This window comes from Gossypium arboreum, chromosome 9 (assembly GCF_025698485.1).
Source record: "Gossypium arboreum isolate Shixiya-1 chromosome 9, ASM2569848v2, whole genome shotgun sequence".
Lineage (NCBI taxonomy): Eukaryota > Viridiplantae > Streptophyta > Magnoliopsida > Malvales > Malvaceae > Gossypium > Gossypium arboreum.
In genome coordinates, this window is record NC_069078.1 from 25942619 (window position 1) to 25960445 (window position 17827).

The following is a 17827-nucleotide window of genomic DNA, read 5'->3' on the forward strand; positions in this document are numbered from 1 at the left end:
GAAAGAGTTGAAAGTACAGCTGCAAGAGTTAATGGATAAAGGTTTTGCGAGACCTAATTATTCATCGTGGGGTGCTCCAGTACTTTTTGTGAAAAAGAAAGATGTGTCGATGAGGCTATGTATCGACTACAGACAGCTAAATAAAGTAATAGTGAAGAACAAGTATCATTTGCCAAGGATCGATGACCTGTTTGATCAGTTAAAGGGAGCCACTGTATTTTCTAAGATTGACCAAAGGTCCGGATACTACCAGTTAAGAGTGAAAGAGCAAGATGTACCGAAGATTGTGTTTCGGACAAGATATGGGCATTATGAGTTCCTCGTCATGCCCTTTGGTTTGACTAATGCCCCGGCGGTGTTGATGGATTTGATGAACCGTATTTTTGGCCGTATTTGGATAAGTTCGTAGTGGTCTTCATTGATGACATAGTAATTTACTCGCAAGATGAGAGTGAGCATGCAGAGCATTTGAGAATAGTTCTGCAAACCTTCAGAGATAAGTAGCTTTATGCTAAGTTCAATAAGAGTGAATTTTGGCTTAAGGAGGTCAGATTTCTAGGACACATTGTGTCAGGTGATGGGGTTAGAGTTGACCCGAGCAAGATCTCGGTTATTGTTAAGTGGAAACTGCTGAAGAATGTGACTAAGGTTCGAAGCTTTTTGGGATTTCTCAGATATTATAGACGGTCTGTAAATGGATTCTCTATGATAGCTACACCGATGACTAGGCTACTGCAAAAAGTTGTTATGTTTGAATGGACAGAAAAGTGCCAACAGATTTTTGAGAAATTAAAGGCTTTGTCGACCGAAGCCCCAGTGTTAGTGCAACCTGAGTCGGGAAAGGAGTTTGTGATATATAGTAACACCTTCTTGAATGGTTTGGGGTGTGTGCTTTTGCAAGAAGGCAAGGTTATAGCCTATGCCTCAAGACAACTTAAGCTACACGAGAGAAATTACCTGACCCATGACTTGGAACTAGCAGCTATAGTGTTCGCGTTAAAGATTTGGAGACACCATTTGTACGGTGATAAATGCCGAGTATTCATCAATCATAAGAGTCTTAAGTACTTAATGACTCAAAAAGAGTTGAATCTATGGCAACGATGATGGTTAGAGCTATTAAAGGGTTATGAGTTAATTATCGACTAGCACTTGGGAAAGGCATATGTGGTTGCTGATGCATTGAGTAGAAAATCATTATTTGGGTTGAGAGCATTGAAAGTCAATTTGGCATTGTTAGATGATGGTTTGATTCTGGCAGAGTTGAGAGCTAGACCGATGTTTCTGCAGGAAATACGTGAAGCTCAGAACAGTGACAAAGATTTGCGGGTTAAGAGAACTAAGTGTGAGTCGGGGATTGAATCAGATTTTTGGATTGGCACCAATGGATGTCTAATTTCAAAGATACAGTTTGTGTACCCAAGGATAATGAGCTTATTCAGAAGATTCTACAAGAAGCGCATAGTGGTTGTTTGTTCATTCACCTCGGTAGTGTGAAAATATACAATGACTTGAGGAAAGTCTACTGGTGGTCGGGGATGAAAAGAGATATTTCAAAGTTCGTTTCCAAATGTCTAGTGTGTTAGCAAGTGAAGGCTGAACACCAAGTACCTTTGGGTCTACTTCAGCTTATCATGATCCCTGGGTGGAAGTGGGATTGGATTACCATAGATTTCGTGATGGGTTTGCCATTAACCCTGAAGAAAAAGGATGCTGTTTGGGTTATTGTGGATAGGCTAACAAAATCGGCACATTTCATACCAGTGCATACCGACTACTCCCTTGAGAGATTGGCTGACTTGTATATTTCTAAGATTATTAGACTACACGGGATACCCTTGTCGATTGTTTTGGACAGGGATCTGAGATTTACCTTGAGGTTTTGGAAAAAAGTTAAAAGAGGCTTTGGGAACAAAGTTGATTTCAATACGGCATTTCACCCGTAAACTGAAGGTCAGTTAGAAAGAGTGATTCATATTTTAGAAGACATGTTGTGGTGTTGTGTTCTCGAATTTCAAGGTAGTTGGGAAGAGTACATGCCATTAGTTGAATTTGCCTACAACAACAGTTATCAGTAAAGTTTGAAGATGGCACCTTATGAGGCATTATATGGGTGAAAGTGCCGAACGCCCTTATATTGAACCGAGCTTAGAGAAGGTCAGATTCACGAGGTCGATGTAGTCAAGGAGACTGAAGAGAAAGTTAAAGTGATTCATGACTGTTTGAAGGCTGCCTCGGATAGGCAGAAATCATCCTATGTGGATTTGAAATGGAAGGAGATCAAATTTCAAGTAGGTGATCGAGTATTTTTGAAAGTATCCCTATGGAGGAAAGTTCTCAGAATTGGTAGAAGAGGAAAGTTGAGTCCTCGTTTCATAGGACCCTATGAGGTTACTGAAAGAGTAGGGCCGGTTGCTTATCGATTGGCTTTGCCACCAGAATTGGAAAGGATTCACGATATGTTTCATGTATTCATGCTACGTCGGTATAGATCAGACCCTTCGCATGTGATTACTCCAACCGAGATTGAAATTTATCCGGACATGACTTATGGCGAAGAGCCAGTCAAGATTTTGGCTCGTGAAGTCAAACAGCTAAGGAATAAGAGTATAGGACTTGTGAAAGTTTTGTGGCATAGAAATGGAGTCGAGAAGGCCACATGGGAACCCGAGGAGACTATGAGATCTCAGTACTCGAACTTATTCACCGATAAGATTTTCGAGGACGAAAATCCCTAAAGAGGGAGAAATGTAGCTGCCCGATTTAGGGCCTAGTTAGAATAGTGGTCTTAGAACCACAAATTCAATGTCAAAAAAATTAGTTATTATTATTTTTATGTATTAGCATGTTTTTAAGTGAACGTGAAAAATTTGGTGAGTTAATTTTAGCATTTGGATGCTTAATTGAGAAAAAGGACTAAATCGCATAAAGTACAAAAGTCCTAAATTGATAGCTAAAGGTGTCAAATAGCTAGAGAATAAAAATTAGAGGTCTTTAAAGGTAAATTAGACCCATTCCTAAGAGCTTGATCGGCCATAGGGAACAAATTGGTCGAAAAGTCAAAGGTTTAAGTGGTTTGGTGACTTAATTGAATAAATAAAAGAAAGATGATATCATCCTACTTCCCCATTTCTTCTCCACCGATTTTTTAGCCATTTTTGGGGGTTTTAAGTTCAAAAATTTCAGCAACTTATTACTCTTGCAAGTAAGTGTTTTACATACTTTTTCTTAATGATTTTTACATTTTTGGACCCCTTAAAGCATGAGCTTTCAAATGAAGCAACTATCTTGCATAATGGTTGAGAGTGTAGGGTTGTTCCATCTAATCATATGTGTAGTTTTCTAAAATATCATGGAAGAAAATCAGTCTTGGGTGTCTTATAAGCAACTTTTGTGAAAGGTGTTAACATGGAAACCCCTAAAAGGACCATTTTGCACAAGTTGCAAAATAGTTGATAAATGTGTAAAATAGTGGGAATTTGGAGTTGCTATAAGAGTAAAAGAGGTTCGGATAGGCTTAAGATATGAATAAATTCGATAAAAATTGATTTTCAAGCATAAGGGTAAAATGGTCATTTTGTCAAGGTCTAGGGGCAAAATAGTCATTTTATCAAAGAAGTGAATTTTCGATTGCCTAATTTTATTTAGTGATTAAATAAATGTATTTTGCTATTATAGGTCAGGAAATATCAAACCTGAACCTAGACCGAGGGAAAGCCAAGCAAATCGACTAAATCGACTAGTCGTCACATTTTGTAATCCGAGGTAAGTTGTATGTAAATAATACAACTACATTGTTAATTATATGTACTTGAATTACTATAGCATAAATTGCTTGATTGTGAAATTAAGAATGTATAATGATAAATGAGATAGTAGAATTTCCGTTAGAAACTTAGGAAGTAAATTGAATATTCATGCCATGATATTTGGGTCATTCGTGTGTGAGCTAGTGTAAGACGTGTTTGGGACATGCATCAGCCACATTATGAGAGCCAGTTAAGACCATCTCTGGGACATGGCATCGACATTGAGACAAGGGCTAGTGTAAGATATGTTTGGGACATGCATTGGCCACGAGACGTAAGCCAGTGTAAGACATGTCTAGGACATGCATCAGCTACGAGAGGATAGTCAGTGTAAGACCATGTTTCGGACATGGCATCGGCTTAAGATATGAGCCAGTGTAGGACTGTGTCTAAGACTTGGCACTGGCACCTTACCTTATGCTTGAGGCTTATGTAATATCCCGTAGTATTCCAAATGGTTCAACGGTGAAAGTTATGTTCTTAAGCTAATGAGGAAAGTATAACCGTGTTGTGAGTGGTACAAGTACCTAATTGGTACGTATGAGATATGAGCTCAATATATAATATATGACTTGTATGGATGGTAATGAGTAAGTTATGCGTATGCCTACCTTGGTGTTATAAGCATGTTGATTATTCAGAGATTGTTGTTGTATACTTACTTATATGCAACTTACTAAGCTTTATGCTTACTCCCTCTCCTTTCTATTTATTATAGTGCCGTCTAGTTAGCTCAAGGATCAAAGGAAGTCAGCGAGATCAATCACACTATCAATCGAAGCATTCAGTATAGTTTGATTTATATTTTTGAATATGGCATGTATAGAGGATTAGACTTGTGTTTTGTGTGTTTATAATTTGGCCACATGTGTTGGCTTAGGATAAATTCCTTAATTTTTATTAAGCCGTGAGTGATGGCTAATATTCATTTTGATATATGCAAATGCTGTTATGTTCATGGATGAGTAGAATGCATAAATGAAATGTTGTTTATTGGGCTGATTTTATTGCATGAAATAGTCTGGTAATGGTTTTGGTTGCTTTTGTGAAAGTAAGGGTAGCAAAGAGGCTTGGTAAATAGCCTGATTTTGTCCACATGGGCGTGTGTCTACGCCGTGTGTGACATACGGCCAGCCCCATGGGCGTATGGTCTAGCCATGTGTCCCCTGCACATAAAATTTTTAAGTCAGTATGCATGATAATAAACACATGGGCAGAGACACGGCCATGTGCCTCAGCCGTGTGAAGGGCACGGCCTAGCACACGGGCATGTGCCTTGGCCGTGTGACATTTTGGGGTTATTGACGTCAAAAACAGAATGTCCATGTTTTTGTACACAGGCTAGGACACAGGTGTGTCATGGCTGTGTGTAGGACAAGGGCCAGGCACACAGGTGTGTGCCAGGCCGTGTGAAAACCCCTGTAGGTGTCCATTTAAAAGAAATTCCACACGAGTGGAGGAAACGGGCGTGTCCCCATATTGCTTAAGCAATGTGAGCCACAAGGGCCACCAACACGACCATGTTGAATTGGCCACACGGGTGTGTGCCCCTTTAACACGGGCGTGTGCCCCTATGTCAAGTGACATTTTTTCTATAGTTGGGAAAAGTACCCGAGTTAGTTCCGAGTGATTTATGATGTATGTTTTGAGCCTCGAAGGCCTATATTAAGGATATGTTGATATGTTTGAGAAAGTTTTAAATTTGTCCAAGTCATGGAGACTCGAAAATGGTTGTAAGCACGAGTTTAAGTGAGGTAATGCCTCTTATTCTATCACGGTGTAGGATATGGGTATAGGGTGTTACACATTTGAATAGGCCGGGTGCCTCACACGACATTTAGACATGCCCGTGTGTTTAGACCATGGCAAAACAGGGCATACATACTGACTTGTCCACAAGGCCACATGACACGCCCATGTGCTAGGCCATGTGAAAATTAGGGAGGCTACTGACTTAGCCACACGGCCAGTCACACACCCGTGTGTCTAGCCTGTGCTCGAAACTGACTTGGCCATACAGCCTATCACACGCCTGTATGTGTGCGACTGTATGGTTTGCTTAGGCCCATTTTGAAATGGCCCTCGAGCAACACGGTTGAGACACACACCTGTGTCCCTACCCATGTGGGCAAAAATAGGCCATTTACAAGGCCAACATGCCACCCATTAAGGGTCCTCCCTACAAGCATCAAAACCAAATCATTTTATACCAAATTTTCAACCAATTCACAACCAAATCATACACCAATCATGCCATATTATAATCAACCAATTTCATGCTATTTATCCATACCAAAATATACCAAAACATAAGCCAAAGTCATACCAAAACATGAGATTCGTAACCTTAATTTACTCATTCAATCTCATGCCAAAATCTTACCAAATTTCAAAATAGGCACATACTAAAAACTTACTAACTTGACCAATTCTCTTGGCCATCTATGAACACGTCATATTAGCAATATTTCATCACATAGTTTATACTCAAAAGTCATATATAAACACAACAAAAACCAAGCCATATCACATGGCTAACTTTTACACTTCACAATTTAAAACATATCTCAAATACTTCTAGCCTATACATGCCATACTTCAAATTTACATTTTCAAAAGATACCAAAATAGAGTTCAATAGTGTGATGATGATCCTCAATGATCCCTGAGCTCCAAGTAGCTTTGATAATCTATAAAATAGTTGAAAACACACACAAAGTAAGCTTTCAAAAGCTTAGAAAGCCAATACAAATAAACTCATCACATAACACATTTCTAAATCATTTCATTCATGCAGTTCATGGCAAAATATAACCACATATCTATAAATCTTTTATATCTCAATTGTTTATAATTCAACTACATATTCACATCTCATTCTCAAAACCTCATGCCTATTTCATATGTCCACATAAATACATATGCTTACCTTTCATTCTCAATCTCAATATACATTTCAAACATACCTGAATCAGATACAAATTGACATAGTCATTCATTTTCTCAAAATGCCCGTTGAACCGTTCAGAATCAAATAGGATTCGCTGATAGCTCGAAAATCTCGTACAATGCCAACGTCTTAGACATGGTCTTACATGTAATCAAATATCGATGCCTCTGTCCTAGATAGGGTCTTACACAAAATAAAATACGATGTAGATGTCTCATACATGGTCTTACACGTAAATCTCAAATCGATGCCAACGTATCAGACATGGTCTTACACGAAACCACATATCGAAAATCCTATGTCATGACATATGTATCCTAGCTATTCCTATGGTTCATACAAGACTTTTTGGACGTCATCACATTATCAAAACTTTCTTGGATTTCATATATTCAGCTCTCATATCCATTCACCATAATTCAAATATCATATAAAAATAATAATTCAATTTAACACATTTATTTGTATATCGACTTACCTCGTATGTATTCAAACAAACGGAATCGACTAATAGACGACTTTTGAGTTTCTTCGATCTGATTCCATATTCTTTAGTTCTTCATCTATATAAATTCAAATTTCACTCATTTATTCACCAAATCATTCAATTCAATCCAAAAACATATAATTAGGGCATTTTACAGTTTAGCCATCATATTGTCACATTTTAACACTTTAGTCTCTAATTCATAAAATCACAAAATACACAAAATTTCCTTTTACACATGCTTAGCCAAATTTTCACTTGGCTCATATAAGCCCATATATTTCATTTATTTCACATTTTAGTCCCTCAATTTCTCATTTTTACAATTTAGCCCAAAATACGAAAATTCATCAAAAATCCCAATACAAAACATAGTAATCTAACACATATCTTTCATTTTCTATTATCAAACTTCATAAAACTCACAATTTCATCAATGGCATAATTCAAATTTATCATCAAAATTAGAAATTGAAACATGGGCTTGATAGATTTCTAAGCAACGATCACAAAAATGTAGAAATTACCAAAAACTGAGTCAAAACCATACCTTAATCATCAAATTCCTTAGCCGAACCCTAGCTTGATTTTTTCTTTCCTTTTATTTTGATATAATTGGCCAACAAGAAAGAAAATAAGCTAAAATTTAACTTTGGTTTTAATTATATTAACATTAATACATAATTTACTAATTTACCCTTTTTTATTTCATTTTAAATCCACCAACTCATGTCTAATTTTGTCCATGCATAATTCCAATGGTCCATTTACATCTTAAGGACCTCATATTTAATAAGACACATCAATTCTGCACTTAATCAAATAGAAGACCATTTTTGCATTTTACGCAATTAAGTCATTTTTATCAAATCGGCACACAAACAATAAAATTTTCACACGGAAGTTTCACAGATATTAATCCACATGTTTTAAGAACGAAAAATAATATTAAAATATTTTTTTAACTTGAGTTTGAGGTCTCAAAACCACTATTTCGACTAGGGTCTAAACTGAGTTGTTACATGGCATTTCAGATGGTTCTGGGATCTTTACTTGATTGTTACTTGCATTATCCTCTTCTGTCGCAGCATTGTAGACAACATCACTTAATTGAGTCCCACTTCTAAAGGCGATTGCTTTGGCATGCTCTTTCCTTGTGTTATTGAGTTCTTAGTATCACTCGGCAATGCTCCTTATTGCCTTGAATTTAGAGCATTCGCTATTTTCCCAGTTGATTTTCAAGAGTCGAGAGAGATGCGGCCTAACTTTGAATTACAACATCATTCTTGGCCATATATTCCTTTAACAAAACTTCAATAGAAGTAGGAGATGGTGCTTAACCATATTGACTATTTTGCCTTGGCATAGGTTGAACATAACCAAGCACTGCATTGTTGATATGTAGTCTTGCGACATCGTTGAAATTTCTTGCACCTTGATTACCCCAACTGAAAGTTTGATGTTGCTTCCATCCTGAATTATAGGTATTGGAATATGGATTGCTATTTTGATTGGAATTACCCATATAGTACACTAATGTTGGATTTGATGAGAATTTGTCAAACACATGATTTTCCCCGTTATAAAGATATGACAACTCTATTGATTTCATCTCATGGACCACAATCGAATTTTTTATAGTTTTAATCATGTTAGCTAGAAAAGATACTTGGGCCATTAATGAAGTGATTGCATCAAGCTTGATGGCCCTGGAAACTCTCTTACTCGTTCCAATTCTTATGGTTAGATATTGATAATCGTTGTTGGCAATATTTTCCAAGATCTCGTAGCTTCATGATAAGTTTTTTCCAACAAAGTACCATTGGCAGACACATCAACTACCATTCTTGTATGCACATTCAACCCATTGTAAAACATCGCCATTTGAGTCTAGTGCTGTAATTCATGCATCATGTAATGCCCCGAGTTTAGAGCCTAGAAGTATTAGGTCATGAGCATGGAAGCAGTTAGGAGGCTGTACATAAATGTTTATTATGTAAGAAAGTGACACAAATGAGTGTTTGCTTTAGTGGTGAAGTAACCTGGGAAGAGTTTGAGAAGTCTTGGGTTCAAGCCTTAGCTTGTGCAAAAAGTTTTGTTTTATATGGATAAACCCCAATCTCTAGTTAGTAGGCTTTTAAATAAATGTGGGTATTTTATGCTAGAAAGGGCCTACTGGTCTAGGGGTAAGTGGCATGTTGTTGTTACTTGAGGTCTGAGGTTCGAGTCTTGCTTAGAGCAATGGCGTGTTTTATTTTGCTACTAACGCCATGGGGTAGTTTCATTCAACCCGAAAAACTGGAGAGTTGTAGTGGAATTTGAATTAGGTGGTTGAGGGAGGAATGGTCAGTTTTGAGTGATTTGGAGAGGATATTGTGGGATTTTGAAAGGAATGTGAGAGGAGTGTCGAGTTTGAACTCTTGGCTTTGGGGATTTCAGCTTTGGTTTGGCTTCTCTCTTCACTTTCAGTTTTTGTCAACATTTTTGGCTCTTTTCGCTTCTTGGAGGTCAAATAGTGTTGGGGTTCATTCGGGTATTTTTCTTTCTCTGCTTTTCAACTTTGTTCTCCCTTTTGGCTATCTTTCCCTTGTTAGCTGATTCCCTTTTCTTCCTCTACTCTTCTACCAAGCGCGCTCTCCCTTTTGCCTTTGGCCGAATACCCTTATTCCCTCTCAATCAATTCTTTTCTTTTTTCAACTTACACGCTTCTTGGCCAAATATTGATAGTGCATCCTTTTTCGATTGTTCAAGAGAAGGAGTGCGTTCCTCCTCCGCTGGTTATACGTTGGTAAGTGAAGGGTAGGTTGTAATGATTTGGGGTAGTCTTTGCTTGATGATAAACTATTTCTTTTTATTTCTTGTGTTTCCGTTAGTGACTACGCTTTGTTTTTAGTAGCAAATCGTGTGGATTGAGACCCTTCCCATACCACTTCGTAAGCAAAAAGAGTTGAGGCGTTAGAGGTATGTTTCGATCACTTGTAAATTGAGTAAAGTTGTTGGGTTGGTTTTATTTCGACCATTAAGGTGATTAATGGGGTGTGTATTGATCAATCTTAAGGTTCGAGATTCTTTTGAAGTGCTTACGAGCCGTAGTTGACACAGGTGTGTAAACACAACTCTAAAATCGTAAATCGGCAAAAAGTCAAAAAGTGCGATTAGTCGACACCACACGAACGTACGGCTACTATTGTGGTAGCCCGTGTGACTAAACATGGGCAGATGGCCGACAAGGCCGTATTGGGCCATTTTGGGCGAAGTTGGGCAGTGTGGGCCCCAAAGGCTTGTGGGCCCCACATGGGTAAACCACACGGACATGTGGAATTTATTAGGCTAGGTTGTGTAATACACACGACCAAGGCCATTATGGGCTATGTGGGCCACACAGGTGTGTGGGCCCATATGAGCTTGTAATATGGGCCGTGGGCCCATTTTCACTGTTTGATTGTTAAGGTTGCACGGGTCACCCGAGATGACTGTGGACCTACTGTTGGGTTGGTAAGTGTACCTAGACCCTCTAATTGATAAAATTACTGTTATGCCCCTATGAGATGTATGATTATATTTGAGAATGCCATTTTAAACATATTGAATACATGAATGATATTATGACATGTCATGACATGATGCATGATATGTTGCACGGGGATGGGTTTATTATGATTGGAGGAAGTGTACTGTACTGGCAGCTCTACTGTAAATACTATTTAGTACCGCAACTGGAACTACGTAGAGTGTAGGGATGGGTGGGTTGATTATATCCCCACATGGAGTGCAGTGTTGGACGAAGATGGAGTGTAAGGCTGGCTGGGTAGAATCTCTTGATTGCATATCTGTACTATTACTGTCACTAAGATGGGCTCAGGCCCAAACTGATACTGATATTGTAATGGGCTAAGGCCCTAACTGAAACTAAACCGTTATTGAAATGGGCTTAGGCCCAGATTGTATATGCTCACTGTTTGGTTATTTGATATGAGATTACACACTGAGTTTTCATAACTCACCCATCTATTTATATGTACAGGTAATCCCTAGTCTTAGGCAGATTGGTGCTGCGAGGGACTCAAAACTGGCCATACAACCGCACATACTATCTTATGTGGTTTTTAAAATATAAGTAAATTTATTTTGGGTATTTTTATTGTAATAAGGCCTCTTTGGATTTTATTTCTAATTTGGGTTTTTATTTGCTTTGATTTATAACTACTAGTAGTAGGAAAAGAAGCAGGTTTTCAAAAAGATAAATGTTTTTCAAAAGTACCATGAGTACGTAATCGGTTTTAAGAGCTTTCGCAAGGAAATAACATTTTAAACAAAAAAATAAATAACGATGTTTTAATATGATTAACTTTTAAAAAATGACTCACATTTGGAAAATAAACGATATATCTTGAATCATCTTTAAGATCACTCAAAGAGGTTAGTAAAGAATGGGTTTTAACAATATCACACTTTACGAAAAACACTTCAATGTGGCATCGCTAGATTCAGATATAACGTCTAGGCCGGGTTTGGGTCTTACACATCAGCCATTTCTGAATTAAGTGTTTAAATAGTTTCCAAGCTTCAAATAGTGTTTCATCCTCCAATTGTTGAAAATATGTGATATCGTTTCTCAACTTGGCATTCATAGTAGGCGAGTTATGCCGTAACAGGAATCTTTGGCAAATATCATTCCATAATGCTACTGTTCCCAATGGTAAAGCATTTAGCCATTCTCTAGCAAGATCTCTTAAAGAATACGAGAATAGATTAAGTCTCAAGGTGTCATTAGGAACACCCTGTTGTTTGAATGAACCACATACTTCTAGAAAGAGTCTTAAATGTAATCTTGGATCTTCAATAGGTAGTCCACCAAACTGTTCCACTATTTATAACATCTGGAACATCACCGATTTCAACTCGAATTGCTGAGCTTGTATGGTTGGTCTGATTATCCTTGAATTCAAATCATCCTATTGGGGCAACATCCTCTTTAGTTGACCTATCTCGTTCATGCACCACACGTCTAATGGAGGATTTTCATTGTGATCATTTGGATTACCATTAAGATCATACCTATTTCCAGCAAATTTTCTCAATTCTTTTCTCTTTCTTTGTGAGGTTTTGTCAATCTTCGAATCAAAAAGGTATTCATTGTTAGCAGGAATACCTCTTCTCATGCACTGGTGGCAAACTTGTAAGAAGTAAATACACTAAGTTATATAAAACTATAAGTTATATAAAACTATCCTGTAAAATTACCAAACCAAATTTCACCAAATTGTCGATCCCCAGCAACGTGTGAAATGATATGCAATTTTGTGCAAGTATATGCATTAGTTCAAGTAATAAAGTGATGAGTGAGAATCATTCCCACGAGGATCAGATTGAGGCACAAAATTCATCAAGTTATTATAATAAAGTGTGATTAATGCTATGGCAAAGTCAATGATAAATATGCAGTGGTAATTAGTGGAGTAATAATGTAAGCAATACGTGGAATTAATGAGTAAGTGGAAATGCTATGGAAAAAGTGAAAGCAGAAATGTAATGACAATAACGAGAGTGATTATCTGAATAGATTGTAAGCAAAGAAATAGACAACTAAAAATGTTGTGAAAAAGAATAAGGATAGAGTGATATTGATTCGAAAGGTCAGGATTACCCATAATCGATCCTTATTGTCAATAACACCTTGGCAAGATCATATCTACTTTACTGCACAGAAAAAGGCTAAAATGGCCTATCTCTTGTGAAAAGCAAGACCTCAAGTTACCTTGCCCGTGTCTATAAGCTTTTTAGATATCTTGCTTAAGTTCCTTCTGTATGATCGTGACCAAGTGTCTATCGAATACTTGCTCATTTTATTTAAATTTAATCAAACCAATCCAACCTGTTCAGAATTAAAATCAATTTATAAGTATACGAACAGTCTTCTATGTCTAGAGATTGTTGCTTTTTAATTAATAAATAAGAACAATCAAATAGAATAGTAAAGTAATTATATATATACGACATCCATAAAAACAATTAAGGTTTCATCAAAAGTAATCCAAACCCTATGAGATTTAGCTCATGGGTTGGGAAATAAAATTCCAAACCAAAATATTATCCGACATTGCATTCAACTACTTGAGTTTAATCTTTTCAAGGAATACTAATGGAAATAACAGAAGAAATTTGGAAAGCATCTTTCACTTGCCTAGTCCACACTTCGGTAGCACAGTGTCCTATGATGGCTAAGAAGGACTACTATCGACTTTTTATCCCTTGCGCATCCGAAACCTTATTCACACCTAAGGATCTATTTCACCCTTTCTTCATCGCTTTTGAGGTCCCCTTTATCAGTTTTCATAGATAGATTAGGCTAGGGTTTTTTTGGTACAAGTTTGAATTTGTATTTGAACTTGGACTACTACATGAAAAATGTTGACTTGGTCTTCCCTGCATTTCCACGTCATCCGTACTGGCAAAATTTTGCACTGTTCCCTGACAAAAATTTACTCCTTTATTTCCTTGTTCCAAAACCTGTTCCTACAATACCAATACAAAAAACTCCACCACAAGCGATTAAAAGCACCTAATTCCAACACAGTCCAAGTCCTAATGATATATTAGAAATGCTAACTAAAATGTCTTAAAATGTAACAAAATGTACTTAAGTGCAAGCAATTAGCTAGGTCTAGTGGGATAAAATATAACTTTTTTTTAGGATTTATCAGTTCCATAAGTATTTTATTTTCGTCTAAGAACACTTGTAATTTTTTGAGCAGATTGGCAAATTGAATTATTCATTAATACTTTTTATATTGTCCTCACATGGTTTTTCACGCAAAGAAAAATTGAAGAAAATGTTACTCATTGGTTGTCTAATATTTAACTAATACTAAGTGATATTACGTGGTCGAATCATAATAAAGAAAGATAATTTTATTAGTAGACAAACATAAAATGTCCTTAGTCTAGTAAAAAAAAATAAGCAAACTGATTGAAAGACTAATATGTCGTCTATCAAGTCCAATTAGGGAGATGATTTGTCTTGGGCATTGGTGCAAATTACTCCCAAAAGATAAAGACATAGATTTGATTGACATGACTGATAGTACATCAGATTGGACCCAAGTAGAATAGATCCTGAATTCATTTGTGGATCTATTTGCTTTTGATGTTCATAGTGTGACACACCTAAATCCTGAGTGGATGAAAACTTATGTATGCGTGACTCATACAATTTGATATAAGTAAAAGCCTGAATTCGAATAGATAAGGAACTGGAAGTTGGTGTATTAGATGTACAACATCTGTTGTCTATAGCGTCATTCACAACTGTGGAATACATAGCCCGAGACATGGGTAAATGACATCCTATCATTGGTATTACATGGTTCATGAAATTTAAAATTGGCCATGGGTCTTTCGTCTTTTTGATGAATGACTTAATTACTATCTGATAGTAATTGACTTTTCATGTAGAAAGATGTAATAATTACCATGAGATAAAATAGGATCATATTGGGAGAATGAATTTTATCCCAAAGAGATCAGTGATATCCTATGAGGGTAACACACTTATGACAAGGTCATTGGATGAGCATTGAATAGTTACTTTTGTAATGGTATGTCATTGGGGACATCTCGGTCATGATACTATAATAGAATGACTTCATTACTAAATATTTTATAAATAATAGGGGAAAAGCTGAAACTTGATTATAAATCATTTAAGCCTTAATCACATATGTCCAATTAGTCCCTCCTCTAGCTCGTTGGAACAAGAAATGAATTGTGAGTTTGAATAGAAATGAACAGAATGAATAGGAAAAGAGAAATGGAAAACATTCAAGAATGATTATTGGTTTTTACAAAATGGAAAAATGAAATCATTTGGAAATAAATGTAGGTTTCCAAAAATGGAAACAAAAATGATCCATTTGCAATTCTATATGGATTACATAGAAATTATTGGAAGAATGAGTTTATGTTTTTGACTTGTTTTGAAGCCCAAAAATAAAAATAAACCATTCGGTCAAAGTGAACATATTGAGTTATGAAATATTGAACATACATTTTTAAAATTTTAGCAAAGGTAAAATCGTAAAAAAAATTACTAGGGTAAAATCATTAAAATTTTACCAGGGGTAAAATAGAGATGAGAAAATTGTTTAATATAAAATATTACATTTATTTTGGGAAATAGAGAATTCGAATTGGGTTGGATCATATTACATAGTACTGGGTCAAAAAGCCCAACAAGTACTTGTAATTGGACCTAGTGTGAGAACCTTACCTTCGTTTCGGGCTAGATTATCCATGATAACATTCTTATTTCACAGGAGTTGATGCATTACCTTCAAAGCTCGAAAAATGGCCCAAACAAAGGATCTGTGATAAAGCTCAACATAAGCAAGGCCGACGACCGCGTTGAGTAGAATTTTCTCAAAAAAGTTATGAAAAAGTTGGGCTTTGAGGATGCTTGGGTTGATAAGATCATGGGGTGTGTTCAGTCTGTTAGATATGTGGTAAAATGTAACATGGTTGTTTCAAAGGTTATTATTCCGGAGCTGGGTCTTCAACAAGGGGACCCCTTCTCCCCTTATCTCTTTTTGTTTTGCATGGAAGCATTCTCTAGAATTCTTTTACATGAAAAAAGTACTAATAATATTAGGAGCATTCGGGCTAGCCAGAATGGCCCTCGTATTAACCACTTATTTTTCACTGATGATGCCCTTGTCTTTGTCAGGAATAAAAAATGTGAAGTTGATGCTTTCTTGAAAATCCTTAAAGAGTTTGCGCAAGACTCAGGCCAAAACATAAACCACGACAAATCTATGGTGTTCTTCAGCCTGAATACTGCTATAGACCAACGCCAACAGTATGAAGACTTGCTTAGAATAAGAGTAGTTGAAAAGCTAGATAATTACCTTAGTTTACCCCTCCCTGTTGGGAAGAAAAAGACCATGGCTTTTCATAGCCTTATAAACTTATTTTCTTATAGGATAAATAGTTGGTCATAAAGTCTCCTTTTTTATGGCAAGAAAGAAATTTTCATTAAGTCTATACTTCAATCACTCTCGACTTATGCATTTTCACTCTTCATTGCTCCTAGGGGTATCTTAGAGGACACGCAATCCAAAATTAGCCAAATATGGTAGGCTGGTAAAGAATGAGGAAGGGGATGGTCAATGTTTGCTTGGAACAGAGTTTACCTTCCCAAAGGTGTGGGGGCTTGGCTTTTGTGATCTTCATCTCTTTAACTTGGATATCTTTAGCTGACAAGTTTGGAGACTCCTCACATTTAAAGATACACTATGCTATCATGTTTTAAGCTCAAAGTACTTCCCTAGTGGAGACATTTTTTACCCAAAAGTTGTTGTTGGACCAGTATCGCTTTTGTTGCTAAAGCCCTCGAGAATGGGTTCAGCTGGCATGTGGGTAATGGTAGCAGTATCGATATTCGTAAAGAAAATTGGTGCTTTGAGGGCTTAAATGATGACTCACTGTGTTCTACTACTTTAACTATCCATGAAAGAAAAGTGAAAGACTTATGGAACAATAATCACATGTGCTAGAACAAAGAAATGGTCCGTGAGCTTTATGGCTGCACTAAGGGGGACCAAATATGTAAAATGCCATATCTTGCCAATGGCCTGAATGATCAAATAGTTTTGTTCCATAATCCTTATGGCTTCTACACATCCAAGTCTGCCTACTCGTGGCTCATTCTCAAGCAGGTGGGCTTTGAACCTCACAGGTTTTATTAGAAAACTATATGGAAGCTTTAAACTTTGCCAAAAATTCGTGTTTTTAGATAGTGTGTGGGACATGAACTTCTCCCTAAAAATGCCAAGATCACTTCTATCTGCCAATACTTTAAGAAGGAGTGTTCTAGATGCGGTGTGAAGGAAGAAACACTCATCCATGCTCTCAAATACTGCCCTACCACTCAGGCTATTCTTGCTCTCAAGGGTCTCAATAATAGGCTTCTCGTTAGAGATTATTCCTATTACATTAACTGGTTTGAAGACATGATATGTGCTAGATATGAAAGCAATATTCGACTTTATAACAACGTTGTGGAATAGTTGGAACAGTCACAACAACTATGTTTTTTGGGCCAAAGAGGATGAAGTGAGAGTCATCTAGGACAGAGCTAAAACCCTCTGCTAATACTTTCGGATCCACAACCTAGTCAACAAGCCGGTGCTGCCTATTGCCCCAGCTTGTAAAAATTGGGAAAAGCCACCCTGCGGCTTTGCAAATATAAACTTTGACCTGCTATTTCTAATAATAAATCTGGCTATGGTGTGATAGTACGGGACACTGATGGTTTCGTTCTTGGTGGGGGTGGTTGTTTCAGAGATGAAGAACTGACTACCGAATGGGCAGAGTTTTGTGCCTTTGAGGAAAACTTAAGAATTGTGTGCTCCCTTAATATTTCTAAAGCTATATTCAAAACTAATTGTGCCAGCTTGGTGAACAGGGTGAAAAAGCGTGGAAAGGACATTACCATGTTGGGCTATCGCATTGATGAGGCTTGTAAACATATGGATAATTTTAATTTTATTATTTTAATTTAGGCCAACTGCAATTGCAATAATA